Source organism: Gorilla gorilla, chromosome 3 (genome assembly GCF_029281585.2).
Source record: "Gorilla gorilla gorilla isolate KB3781 chromosome 3, NHGRI_mGorGor1-v2.1_pri, whole genome shotgun sequence".
NCBI lineage: Eukaryota > Metazoa > Chordata > Mammalia > Primates > Hominidae > Gorilla > Gorilla gorilla.
In genome coordinates, this window is record NC_073227.2 from 191,396,978 (window position 1) to 191,411,979 (window position 15,002).

General features: G+C 37.6%; 1 long non-coding RNA gene across 1 annotated transcript; it reads left to right on the plus strand.

The window, feature by feature from the left end:
• Window positions 1-261: 261 nt before the first annotated feature.
• LOC129532971 (uncharacterized) lies at window positions 262-13,564 on the plus strand. Its single transcript, XR_008678959.2, has 4 exons — window positions 262-1,136; window positions 1,810-1,908; window positions 9,662-9,836; window positions 11,250-13,564. It is a non-coding gene; the product is annotated as an uncharacterized lncRNA (long non-coding RNA).
• The last annotated feature ends 1,438 nt before the right edge of the window (window positions 13,565-15,002 follow it).

Sequence of the window (15,002 nt, forward strand, 5' to 3'; positions counted from 1 at the left end):
GTGTGTTGAAAACATAATAAAAGGCTTCAGAGAATAAATGCTAGAATTTTGTATGTACAACTTGCTATTTTCTTGGGAAGGTAATGAGACAGATAAAAAATAAATCCTTGAGTATCTATTAACTGTTGATTATTCGAGATAGTGAGGATCCAAACCTACAGATATATTCAGTTCTGGAAAATTAGATCAATTTATGACATTTTGCATTTATCTCTAGTTTTTACCACACAAACTGATACATGCAGGTCTTTCAGCATGTTGAATGGACTTTCCAGAATTGAAAATTGCTGAATTAAGGACAAAGAAGCAGAAAGTGGTGCATTTTCTCAGGAAAGCACCTTGCATTTGAAAGCTGACACTCTCTTGCGGCCTCATTACGAGGCGTCAAATCTGACCCTGCTTCCTTTATCACAAATCTTATCCCCTTCTTAATAAACATACAATTTAGGGGAGCAGAGAGAGTCAAAAGAACGACATTGTCTAGATTATAAATCCTCAGCATCGGATGATTTTCCCTCCTTTCCTGTGGGGCAGAAAAAGAGGTGCTCAGCCCATTTCCAGTCATGATCCTACAGTGAACAGAGGACACACTCGTGTAGTGGAACCGAGGAAGGATTTGTGAAGGGATTATTTACAAAGGTGTGAACAGAGTTAAGGAAAGCCAAAAGGCACAGAGAAGCATCCAGCTATAGCAACAGTGGAAAGCTGCAACCACCATTAGCAAGGGGAGGAAATGGTTACTAGACCCAGTGAGAGTTGCAGCTGCAGAGGAGGGCAGCCTGGCAGGACCTTTTTCTGAATAAGAATGCAGTCCCCGGCAGTCCATGGCCCAGTATGACTCAAGGAAACAGATACCGCAACATCTTTCTCCAAACTCCGGTCTCCCACCAGTGCCTCCCAGCCAGAAGCCAGGGAGCAAAAGAGTTCCTTGGAGCAGCATATAGAGGTCAGCATTCTGGGGACCCAGAGCAGAAAGAGGAGCTGGGAATGGATCTGGAGGGGCAAGCAGAGACTATCCAGAGCTCTAGGATGGCGGGGGCACTCCACTAGAGGGATCTCGAAGACAGGCCTTGGGATCTCATTCCCTGATTGGAATCTTACTGAGCTGCTGTGCTGGTGGAAAAGCAGTGCAAAAGGTGACCCAACCCTCACTCTCCTCCAAATCCTTTGGTCTAAACCCAGGGTAATGCTGGGGAGGGGAAGAAGATGAGCATTAAATTGAATATGGTGTTTGATATACTATTGAAGTGTTAAACTGTATCGAATTGGATTGGAATTTTTATTAACTAAAAGTGAATGGGAAGCTTTAGGACCTATTTAGGTTGCCATTAAGGGGATAAGATATAGTGATTCAACAGAGCATGGTGTTAGTCAATGGTTGTAAAAAAGGAAAATCATTACCTGTTTGTATTTTACTGAGTTAATACTCTTCAATAAACTAATTACCTAGGAAAACTTGGGAATAATAGCATGAGTGTACAATTTATGTGACAAATGACAATTTATATGCTTGTGATCTAATTGTGGCAGCACTCCAAAGATGTAACTGCATATTCTTGACTCTGAATTGTTAGATGAAAAACTAGGACCGATATTGCTTTTCTTAAAATCCTATTGTGAAATTTTTATTCTTAAGTTAAGGAATACTTCTTCTTTTCTCAAGAAGTCTTAGGTCAAATTGCCCTTAAGTATAGAAATTCTTATTAAAATCTACAGCTTTTAAAATCCTGACTATGAAAGAATTTTACATTGCTTTAAATCTTTCTATTTTGCCATGCACCTCATCACTATATGTTATTTATTTTCAAGCAATAACAAACTGGTGACCATCTAGTGGAAGAATCAAGAGGCTCTGAATTCCCCTTCAGAGACTTCTTAGCACCCTGAAAATTATCTTCCTAATCCAAGGTGAGCTCTTTGGAGTTAAGTGGGATCATTCATTGGGCACCATAGTCAATAGTTTCGCTCATGTGACTACTATCTTCTTCCAGGCACTGGGAAAATGGAACTTCGTGCCCTCTGTGGTTGAGTAGGGCCATGCAACTAGGTCGGGCCAATAAGTTGTGATTTAGCTAGTACTTGTAATTTTCAGGACCAAGTATCTCCCCTTAAGAGTCTGGAGTTGTTACTGTTGCATACTTTACCCTTTCTGACTAATATACTGGGCAAGATGAAGTGTACAGGTCTTGAGAGTTCATAAACATGTAGCTCTGTTTCAGAGACCTGTGTATATAGTCAACTGATATACAGATATCTGAAGCCGCATAATATCTTAAGATCACCTGAGCCCTCAGCCTGACTGGGAGGCATGTTCATGGATGAGTTTACAGTGCAATAATAACACTTTGCCACTTTCAGAGAAAAGATAGTCATGGAATTCACTATTAGTCTACCTGGGCTACCAGAAAGCTAGCTGTAAGACATATAACACATCTTTAGTAAAATAGTACAGTCTTCTATACAGTTTCCTGCCTCTCAAATAGATGTGAAACAATTGATCCAGCTTCCCTGTGGTAGGGTTCTATTAAATTCCTTTTATTCTTGTACTCTTTTCATTTTATTTTCAATATAAAAGCAATGGTGAAGCCGTCTGGTGTCAGGATTGTTCTCAGAGGTCTCTTTAGGCATCTCTTCCTCTTCCCGCATTCCCCAAAATCTACACTGACCTACAAAAAACTTAAACAAATTTTCAAGAAAAAAAACCATCAAAAAGTGGGCAAAGGATATACACAGACACTTCTTAAAAGAAGACATTTATGCAGCCAAGAAACATATCAAAAAAAGCTCATCATCTTTGGTCATTAGAGAAATGCAAATCAAAACCACAGTGAGGTACCATCTCACGCCAGTTAGAACGGGGATCATTAAAAAGTCAGGAAACAACAGATGCTGGAGAGGATGTGGAGAAATAGAAATGCTTTTACACTGTTGGTGGGAGTGTAACCATTGTGGAAGACAGTTCAACCATTGTGGAAGACAGTGTGGCGATTCCTCAAGGATCTAAAACCAGAAATAGCATTTGACCAAGCAATCCCATTACTGGGTGTATACCCAAAGGATTATAAATCATTCTACTACAAAGACACATGCACATGTATGTTTATTGCAGCACTATTCACAATAGCAAATGCCCATCAGTGATAGACTGGATAAATAAAATGTGGCACATATACATCATGGACTACTATGCAGCCATAAAAAAGGATGAGTTCATGTCCTCTGCAGGGACATAGATGAAGCTGGAAACCATCATTCTCAGCAAACTAACACAGGAACAGAAACCCATACACCACATGTTCTCACTCATAAGTGGGAGTTGAACTATGAGAACACATGGATACAGGGAGGGGAACATCACACACTGGGGCCTATCGGGGGGTGGGGGGCTGGGGGAGGGATAGCATTAGGAGAAATACCTAATGTAGAGGACGGGTTGATGGGTGCAGCAAACCACAATGGCACGTGTATACTAATGTAACAAACCTGCAAGTTTGCACAGGTATCCCAAAATTTAAAGTATAATAAAAACAAAACAAAACAACAGCAACAACAAAAAATTTACACTGACAACCAAATGAATAGTCTTGAAAGCTTAAAGACCCTTAGGGAAAACTGCAGAGCTTACTGAAAATATTAGAAATTTTTTGAAAAAATATCAGTGAATTATTTTGTAAAACTGCTAAGGACAAACAGGCTATTTTGTGTAGCCTTGAACTACTTCAAAACAATTTTGAAACATCCTTTAACTAGGTCTTTAAACACTATTTTTAAAATTTTGATTATACCAGTTACACATATGCACAGATATATTCTCCTTTAAAAAATAGGTCAAGATTATATTAACATTCTTCTTAACCACCACTCATCTGATTCGCCTCATGGCCTTTTACAGAGGCAGCACTATTAGGAATCTTTTGAGCACAGAAGCTAAAACTTAACATAGATTCTCCTCACACAGACCCTTCTAGAACAATTTTGCTGTCACTCAGCATTCCCAGTTTATCTGCCCCTTTGTTTGATTCTCTGAGCACTTCTGCAACTGAGAATTTTGTTTCTTCTATGGAGTATGACCTGTTGGTACTCTTGTCACTTGTTAACATTAATCATCTTCCTCTTTGGGATAATTATCCCTCACATTTCTTGTCACCTGATGAATCCCATCTCCAGTCTTCCTCTCATATAATCTCAGCCTTAGACTATAATCATTACTAGCCTAAAAACGCTCCTGTAAAATCCCCTTCCCTTGGTGTGAGGGGAATGAAATACAAAGCTCATTCACCCCCCATCCCATCTACAATGCACTGACCCCTTATGCGATGGCTTAGCTAAGAGCAGCTGATCCTTTCTCATACCAGTAGTGAGAGTGACATGGTGACATGGGAAATACAAAATCCCATGTTCCAAAAAGAAAATAAATGCATAGTCTCTGAGTCTGATTATGACCTTGATCACATTTCACAATGACAAAATACCAAATTCAGAAATGTAGTGGGATACAGAAGAACACGTAAAGATTCTTATTGTCTAACCCTCCTGTCTGGCTTTTGCTTCATCTGTCTATAAGACATGTGGCTTTTAGGAAATGAATTTCACCATATCTGAGGTTGCTGCCATTTAATCTCCTCAAATATTATCTTTTCTAGTGGCAAGGGTGAGCTGCCACTCTGGAGTCAGTTGAAGGCAGAGAGTTTGCTTTCAGACACCTGAATCAGAATCAATGACACATCCTTCCACACTGGGTGACAATTATTAATTCTTAAATCACACTGCTGATCGGGGCTTCAGATGTCTGAAGCCAGTGCCACAGGATTCCAGATAATGTTATGGAATTTCACATTTGTGAAGATTATCTCCAATTTTTATCATGAAATTGCTCTGTAGAGATGTCCTGACACCTGAACAGAAAATACTTGTTCTTCTAAAGGAGGAAAAGGCAAAAGTTCACTGTAATATTGTGACTAATATTGTTCTAATAAATAAGAACTCAGAATTTATTTTAAAAAAATATTTTCTGGAGCACTTTGGGAGGCCCAGGTGGGTGGATTACCTGAGGCCAGGAGTTTGAGACCAGCCTGGCCAACATGGTGAAACTCCGTCTCTACTGAAAATACAAAAATTAGCCAGGCGTGGTGGTGGACACCTGTAATCCCAGCTACTCAGGAGGCTGAGGCAGGAGAATCACTTGAACCTAGGAGGCAGAGGTTGCAGTGAGCCGAGATTATGCCATTGCACTCCAGACTGGATGACAGAGTAAGACTCCGTCTCAAAAAAAAAATGTATATATATATATATATATACTTTTTTTTTTTTTCTGGCTGTCATGAACTTCACTCTTCGTTGAATTTCTCTACCCCATTTAGGTGGGTCTACATTAGAAACAGCCTCACCTGGGAGCCTCTGTCTCAGCGGCACTTGGGCAGAGGTCTCAGGGAAGAATGGGATACAGACGATTATTAACACAGTTCTGTACAATTCCAGTCACTAATTCCAATACCTCACACCTCAGCTCTCTTCGACTTTACATTTCAGTTCCTCTGAATTTCCAATTCTACTTTCCCATTGTTTCTTGATCTCTGAGCTTATCATTTGGACTCCCTCTTTGCTTATGTCTCTGTCTGTCTCAGCTTGCCAGCCTCCTCGTCTAAAGTACCAGCCCATGATTATTTATCACTGAACAAACCCTACACTCTTATCTGGCCTCTTTTCCCTAATCTCTATTACTTGTCCTATCCCTTTTGTTTGTGCCTATGTGCATTCCATGAGGTCTTTGTCCCTGACTGAAGGCTGTTTCCTCACTTGGACTTCAAGTTTTCATGATCCTGATTCTATTCGTAACTAACTTCCTAGCTGTGACTCTTCCAATCCAGTCTCAGCATCCAGTAGTTTGACAGTCCTGTTCCTTCTTGGTCTGCTTGTAGTCCTGGTTTAGCCACTGATACCGCAAAAACACCGGGACCATAGGAAGGAAAGACCAACTCCAAGGGAACTTTTCCCTTCTCACTTCATAAATAATTGGGATATTTTTACTCCAGGAAAAGAACTAAACAAAGGGAGAAGCTAAGCCCTTAGCCCTTCAGCTCTCCTGTGGCATTTTATTCCCTTGTACTTGGGTACGCTGTTTGCAGTACTGAATAAGATTACTTCAACTTTGCAAGAAAATATTAAGGCTTAACAGTACAAAAATTCGATTAGTCATGCTGTGAGACAGCTATAAATATTTGTATTTAAAAATCTGTCATTTAAACAAGGATTTAAGATGTGTTAAAAAAAAAGAGTATCTCTTTTTAAGCACTAGATTTTCAGCAAACTGGATATCTCCTGAGGGTGGTTGATATCACAAAATATTACAGAGACTCTTTCTGTGTCAGGTTTGCTTAAAGCCTCCGAAAGATGGAGAAGAAAACAGTAGGTGACCTCCATGTAATGCTTATGTCGAAGAGCAAAAATCAACAGAGTGCAATTCTAAGGCAATTTAACTATGTTCCTTTACGGTGTCTTCAAACCTGCACTATATAGCAACTTTTTCTCCTTTACCCTTAAATAGCGTTTAAGGTTCCTCATGAATTGTCAAGCTTATCACCTTTGAGATTATCTATCTTTCCTTGTGTCTGTTTGCCACAGCAAGCTTGTGCATTTTTGCCACGCTAGGGAGAAAAACAATTGAACCCACAGTTGACTTCTCTTTTTGCATCACCGTCATGGGGAGATTGGTCTCAAGCTGCATCTACCTAAATCTTTTCTGGCAAAGAGGAAACTCCAGCCTTGGTCATTTCTGACTAATCTCTCTGAAGCCCCTCTCCTGAGCAAATCTAACTTTATTATTTTTCTGTTTCTGCGGACACAGGGGGAGTATATTGTGCAGCCTTCCTTGCAACTAGATTAAAACCATGAGGCTGGTGGTTCTAACCTTGGAGTGTCAGTTGAAATAATTTTGAATACTTTCAAGCCCACTCCCTAGAAGCTCCATTATCCTTTTATCTCTCTTTCCTCATGGTGGTGACCTGAAGGCTTGTGTTAAGATGCTAATTGCCCAAGATGGGAGAAACCTGAGTCTAAGAGTCTTTGAATGGAAGGGGAAGCTTCACCAAGACACACGGGATTTCTTTGTGTGAAGTCACTAAAATTTTGGTTTCATCTTTTGTAGTAGCAAGGCTAACACAGTGAACCTTTTCAGCCCCAGTCTTTTCATACTTTTTAGGGAGATACTGGGCAAGAGGTTGCAAAATTGTTTTTGACTACCTCCTCTTAAAGTTCTGCAGTCTGTTTAGGTCCTTCCTCTGAAATGTAGAAATCGGTGCCATAAATTGCTGTTCTCAGGCTGTTGTGGCCTCATCCACCTACACTTACTCCTTTCCATGTCTAAAATTTTAATGATAAACAATTTTAATAGTCTTTGTAAGGCCGGGCATAGTGGTTCACGCCTGTAATCCCAGCACTTTGGGAGGCTGAGGTAGGCATTATTACGTGCTTATATAATACATAATATATAATGATGCAAATTATATATGCATTATTATGATTAAATGTGTTATCGATTACACCATTGGTTGCAAAGAAATAGAATAATCAGTTAAGAACATTTAAGCATAACAATGTATTACATAGGTAAATAATGTATGTGCATACTGAATTCTGTATATATACACAAAATAATTCACATAGGTTTATAAGCATATATGTTCTACTTATATATCTTGTACATATATATTGTTTGTATATACTATATATGTATATAAACACATTCCAACTTTTTAATGTGTATGTTTATTAGATTTTAGATAATAAAAGTTCTTATATCATAATTACTTATTTACATAATCGATCAAAGCAACATAAATGTATTAAAAAGTTTAATAATTATTAAATATAAAAATAAAATTTTATCATAAATGCTTTTTTACATGTAAACACAGACATATACACATGGAGTAGGTATGTACATTATTCTGTTTAAATTGTTTAAATTTTTTTGCTACTTTATTTGCAACCAATACAGGGTAATCAAAAATTCTTGTTTGTAATCTATTAGTTGGCAACTTGTTTAAGGCCCCCTTCATTACTCTTGAAGGAAAATAGTTAGAAGCCACTTGACTTGTAAAAGGATGTATTATTTAGTTCATTGTCACCATTTAGTTTCTCAGTTTCTGGATAGGACAACAAAACTTTACCAGGATATAGCAAATGAGCAAAAATAATGTCTTTTCTTATTTTGTTTAAAGGAACCAGGTTCAACCTGTTGTATTCAGAAAAGATTGGGGAAAATTAAATGTTAATTTAAATTTAAATACACTTAAACACATTTTGTTGAAAAAATTTGAATCAAAATGCTTTTGCCTTACCACATTTTAAATGTTTGCCCTGACATTATTTCTTACAATTGTTCTCTTGCCTTTACTCTCATAGAACGCTCCCTAAGAAGCAATATACTCTTTCATAATAGTTGAGAAATGGAAGAGGTAGGGTTATTAAATGAAAACTGCTATCATTTCCATCCTGCTCTTGAATACAGCCACACACTGTATGACATTTCGATCAACAACAGACATCATATGCATACCTCATATGTGACAGTAATCCCATAATATTATACTACCATATTTTTACTCTTTTCCAGGTTTAGATATGTTTAGATGCACAAACACTTGCTATTGTGTTACAATTGCCTACAATATTGAGCACAGAGGCATGCTGTACAGGATGGTAACCTAGGTGTGTAGCAGGCTATACCATCTAGGTTTGTGTAGTTACACTCTGTGATGTTTGCACCAAGATGAACTGCCTAACAACACATTTCTCAGAATGTATCCTAGTTGTTAAGTGATGCCTGACTCTATAAACTCAAAACATTGCTACTTAAACAAAAATACCAAGTTTCTAAGGCCAGGGTCTACTCTTAAGAGAGTAAGTATATGTGTAAGTATAAAAGACATTTAGCTTGTTTTTGCTTTCTTCTTATTGAATTTCTGAATTTTCTAATTTTTCAAAAATGAACATATATTATATCTGTTATGAAGAACCAAGAAATCACAGACAGTGATTTTAAAAATTTGAAAATGGCACACCAATATTGGAAAAAAATCTGTTATATAGCATTGTCTAGAAACAAATATTATTGACATTTTCTGGTTGAAATCTTCAGGTTTCTGGCCAACTACAGTGTAAAACCCATTAGATTAGAGCAGTTAAATGCAAATGTGAAATGATGGTGGAGTTAGTCTAGGTTTGCAGAAGGTTGTTTTTATAAATGGTCTTCCAATTAAAATGCATGATTCACCTGTGCCTTTGCAAAGAGTTATGATTTACATGTGTCAATACTGCCCATTCTTTGCCTTTTTTATATTAGTCGGGTAGTGAATGAGCAAATGACAATTTAGGGAGCTTTTGGAGTTATCAAAATTAGCCTTATTAAATAGTTTTTCTTAAAATGGAGTTTTTGCAATGCAGTGGAACATAAAGTGGACATGGTACAATGAAATTGAGAATACCTTGAGCTTAAAATAAGGATAAGAACTATTTTGGTACCTCAGATAATGCCATATGTGTTATAATGAAACCACTGAAAAGCGTGTTAGTGGTAACTTGATGAAAATGAAATGAGAGGGGGAAGAAAAGAAGAAAATAAATGAAATAAAATTTTAATAAAACATCTCTTTACTTTCAGGTACACTATTGCACATTTGACAAATGTATTCTCATCAATTCCCCACAGCAATGCTAGAAAGTACTTACTGCAACTTTATAGATGAAGAAACTGAAATTTAGGGAAGTTGAATTTGTAAAAAATTGGTTTAAATTCAATCAGGTAGAAAGTAATAGAGGCAGACTTCAAATTCCAGGTGAGTCTTACTTCAATGCCCACGTTTTACCCAATTGTGACTCATTTGTTTGTGAATGCACACCTGATTTGGGTTGGTGATTATTGATAAAAGAATAAAACTTATCTGAAATATTAATGTCCTTTTAATACAGGTACTGTATAATGTAGAATGACCAAGAAGCTATCATATTTCAATGATATATCATCTGAGGGATAAAAATGATAGATGCACAGTGTCAAAGCAGAAAAAATGAGAAAATGTTGTTTCAAATAAGAAAGTATTAGAATCAACAGGAGATGACACTTATGAAAATATATACAGAAAACTTAGAAATGATAAAATTACCAATCAGTCTTCAGTAAACTCAGCAGGCAATAAGTTCCAAAGAACATCTAATGAATTATTAAACACAGACGTGGTGCTGGATTAAGATAAGAAGCAGCTAGAAAATGACATCTTCTAAATGATATGAAACAAATGTGACAATCAGCAACTTTGAAAATATTTTGAGGATGTTAAAGGGGTGCTATCTACTTTACATGTTTCTACATCAATTATGCATTTTAAAGTAAACTTAAAAACGTTCCTAATTAAGCTCCTTGTGCAGCTGTCAGAGGACTTTTTTCTTTATTTAGTACCAAGCTTAAAGCCTGTGATAAAAACATCCATGATTGTAAATACCAAGCAAATGAGCAAACGAACTAAAGGTGTGCCCAAGATTCTGAACACAACCCAGGTAGCTTCTGAGTAGAGTCGTCTACCATATCTCAAACGACTCATTTTGGAATTTTTCACAATCTTATTCTCCTTCCTTTATTTCCATGTAGATGTGCTTCTGTAGATGTATGATTCAATTATAAATGAATCTAATAGTGTGATATTACTAAACCACCAAGAAGGCATATTAAGTCCCAGGGAAGGCGAGGACAGACATCACTTAGAAAAGGAGATTATCCATCAACTCAATCTCAGCAATGATGTAGGGAGATAGCAGTCTTGAGAGCCTGACTGTAAAGAGAGGAGAAAGTTGTATTTCAATTACAATTTCTCCCTGAATATAGCAAGAGCCATAGTGCTGGCACCAGACTCCAGAGATTTACTTTACACTCTGAGCATGAGAAAGGGATAACCAGGAAATTACAGAAACACTTCTGAGACAGAGTGTTTGAGGGAATGAGGGAAAGACAGAAGAACAGGTCAGAGGAATTTGCTGATACCTAGGTGGCAGGAAGGTGTGATTTGGAAAAGCGTGATTAAGCTTCGGTCAGTAGAAACCCCCAGAGCATTGGGGGAGAATCTGAGATTGTGTGGGATGGTTCTCTGCTTACTCCTTACATTTGACAATTTGTCACCAGCCAGAAAGGTATCAGAGGGGAAAAGATGTATATCAATAAATGAATGTTGATACATGTCAATTCTGATTTCCCACAGCCTAAGGAGAGTGTTCAAGAAATCCAGGAATCCTCCCAAGGGGCAGAAGCAGTCACAGTCCTGGTGGAATGGCGGAGGCCTGGGGCCAGGACCAGGATAACACAGAGCTGCAACGACAGTGTCCACACCCAACTAGTAGTGGTGGCAGACAGACACCTCAAGCCTGAGGGAGACTGGCAGTGTGGACTCTGAACACAGAAGCTGATGTCTAGAGAGCAGCATGATGAGAAACCTTAATCAGCGGACAGCAAAGACCCAGAGAGCAGCACATAGAATGGAAGACCCTTTCACCACTGCTCTCGAAAAAACTGTTGCTTTTGGGGAATAAGATGACATCTTGGGAAAGTGAGGGAGTGGGGAAGGAGCTGTGAAAGACTGATCATCTGCACTAAAGAGACTGAGTTGCTCTAAAGACGACAGACTTATTTCCAGCTGACTGGCAAGACCCAGTGGTTCCCTGAGTCTCCCTGCCAGAACCTCCACTGCCTAGCAGAATGAGCTGATAGAGGATTAAGTGTGTTTTGTTTTAGTTTAACCAAGAATGAAGACTTTCTCTTTCCTGTAAAAGTTCGGAAGTATCTGAAGAAGACCATAAATACCACACTCCTTCTAGATCTATTGTTCCACCATTTCTAGGATGTCACAATTTCCCTGATGGTCCAAGATAGTGGTATTTATATTTCAAAAAGAATGTTGAAAAAAGGAAGGGGGAAGAACAGAAAGGGCATGCACCAGATTTCCTTCAAAAAAGGCTCTTACAAGTTGTCAAATCTAATCCACTTAAGTCCCACTAGCCAGATATTAGCTTCATGGCCACATATAGCTTCCAAAAATACTGGGTAATGCAGAATTTTGGGGGTCACTGTATTAGTGTGTTCTCATGCTGCTAATAAAGTCATACCTGAGACTGAGTAATTTATAAAGGAAAGAGGTTTAATTGAATCACAGTTCCGCATGGAAGGAGAGGCCTCACAATCATGGTGGAAGGTGAATGAGGAGCAAAGTCATGTCTTAGATGGTGGCAGGCAAGAGGGTTTGTGCAGGGGAACTCTAACTTATAAAACCATCAGATCTTATAAGTCTTATTCACTGCCATGAGAACAGTATGGGAGAAACCGCCTCCATTATTCAATTATCTCTACCTGGCCCCACCCTTGACACCTGGGGATTATTACAATTAGAGGTGAGATTTGGGTGGGGACACACAGCCAAACCGTATCAGTCACCATGACTATCTAAAAGTTCTACTATTTCAGAAAAAAGACACAGAGATGTTGGGAGAAAATGAGGAACTCTGTCATAGGGTCATAGATGTAAGACACTATAGAGGGAAGTGATGACTGAGATACAGCCTGGTGATGATTCATTAGTCTTTTAGAGTTTATCACACATTTGACCATACCAGGACGGCAAGTGCTAGCTTTTAACACAGTGATGTTCATGTTATTGCTTGTTACTATAGGTATTTCAAAAAGGGGTTAGGAGAGGTATGTCCAGTTCTGCTGGCCCAATACTCCTCAAAACCTATCTTTGAGGTTTTAATTATTTAAAAATTACACAGAGGAAAGACGCTGTTTAGTGTCACAAACCATGTCTTTGGCTTATTTTGCAATTATCCATTGTTTTTAATACTACTTTTTAGGCTATTATTCCTTTCAGCCTTACAGCAATCAAACATAATTTTTCCTCAATTCATTTCCCACCAGACTACTCACTAATTTTCCATTCCTTCTTACCACAAATTCTCACACAAAGTGGTGTTTATTTTTGTTCCCTGCAACCTGTCTGCCTCTCTTTTCATTCTAGTGATACTACCTAAAAAAAACTATATTGAGGCATAATTTCATAACTTTTAAATAACTTTAATGAGTTGTTTTCTAACTTTATTGGTGACAAAGAAAAGGCATCACTCACTTCAAGGGCATAAGTCAGTGATATTTTAAGTAAAATGACCAAGTTGTACAGCCATCACCATAAACAAGTTTTAGAATATTTCCATCATCCCAATAAGTTGTGTTTGCTCCTTCTCCTCACCCTAGGTAGCCACTAATTTGCATTCTGCCTCTGTAGATTTTCCTTTTCTGGACATTTCATAGAAACTGAACCATATAATGTATGGTCTCTGTGTCTGGCTTCTCTTACTGAGTGTGAAAGTTTTTGGGTTTCATTAATGTCAAAGTGTATTTTACTACTTCATTCTTATCTATTGACAAATAATATTTCATTGTATATGTATAGCACATATTTCTATTCATTCATTAGTTGATGGATGTTTAGATTGTTTCCAATTTTTGGTTGTTATGAATAATACTCTTAAGAACATTTGTGTGTGAGTCTTTTTGTGGACATATGTTTTCAATTCCCCTGAATGGATACCTGAGGAGAGAATTCCAGGTAATATGATAAATTTATGTTTAACATTTTGAAGAGCTTCTAAACTGTTTTTTTCAGAGTGGCTGTATTAGTTTGCTTAGCTGCATTAACATGGTACTATAGACTGGATGGCTGAAACAACAGAAATTTATTTTCTCATGGTTCTGGCAGCTGGAAGTCCAAAATCAAGATCTTGGTTAGTTTGGTTTCTTCTGAGGCCTCCCTCCTTGGCTTGCAGATGGCCATTCTCTCTATGTCCTCACGTAGCCATTTCTCTGTGTGTGTGTGCTCCTGGTATCTCTCAGTGTGTTCAAATTTCTACTTCTTATAAAGACAGGACACTGCATTAGGGTCCACCCTAACAGCCTCATTTTAACTCAATCACCTCTTTGAAGGACCTACCTACAAATATAGTCACATTCTGAGGTGCTAGGGGTTAGAGCTTCAACATGTCAATTTCGGGAGGGATGCAATTTAATCATAACAGTGGCTGTAACATCTTTAATTTTACTAGAAAAGTGTTTCTAGTAAATTTCTCCACATTCTTGGCAACATTTGTTCTTGTTCTTAAAAAAAAATAGCCATTTAGAGGGTGTAAAACGATGTCTTTTGGTTTTAAGTTCATTTCCCTGATGACTAATGATGTTGATAATCTTTTCATATGCTTATTAACTATTAGTATATCTTCTTTGATAAAATGTCTATTCAAATACTTTGCCCATTTTAAATTGGTGTTTGGCCAGCAAAACTGAATACAACCTCTTCTAGTCTATCTTGGAAATACCTATAATGACAAAGGAATAACGACAACAACAAAACACCATTAACAGTAAAGAAAATACACCACTAGAATATACAAAGAAATCTTACACTTCAAAGACAGAAAAATCATGTTAGAAGGTTTCTCAAATAGAGATGCTCCTGGACTTATGATGGGATTAAGTTCTGATAAGCCTATTGTAAGTTGAAAATATCATAAGTTGAATATGCATTTAATACAACTAACTTACTGAACATCATAGCTTAGTCCAGCCTACCTTAAACATGCTCATAACACTTACGTTAGCCTACCATTGGGCAAAATCATGGAACACAAAGCCTATTTTAAAATAAATTATTGGACATCTCCTGTAATTTATTGAATACTGTACCTAAAGGGAAAAACAGAATGGTTGTATGGGTACTTGACATAGGGTTTCTACTGAATACATATCACTTTGCAGCATGGTAAATTTGAAGAATTATTAAGTCAAACCATCTTAAGTCAGGGACTGTCTGTACAGTTATAACAACTAAATTAATCAGCATTTTCTCCTATCTCCAAACATTAGTTCATGAGTCACTTAATGGGGGCTAAGTCTCAGTGATATTCTGAAGCAT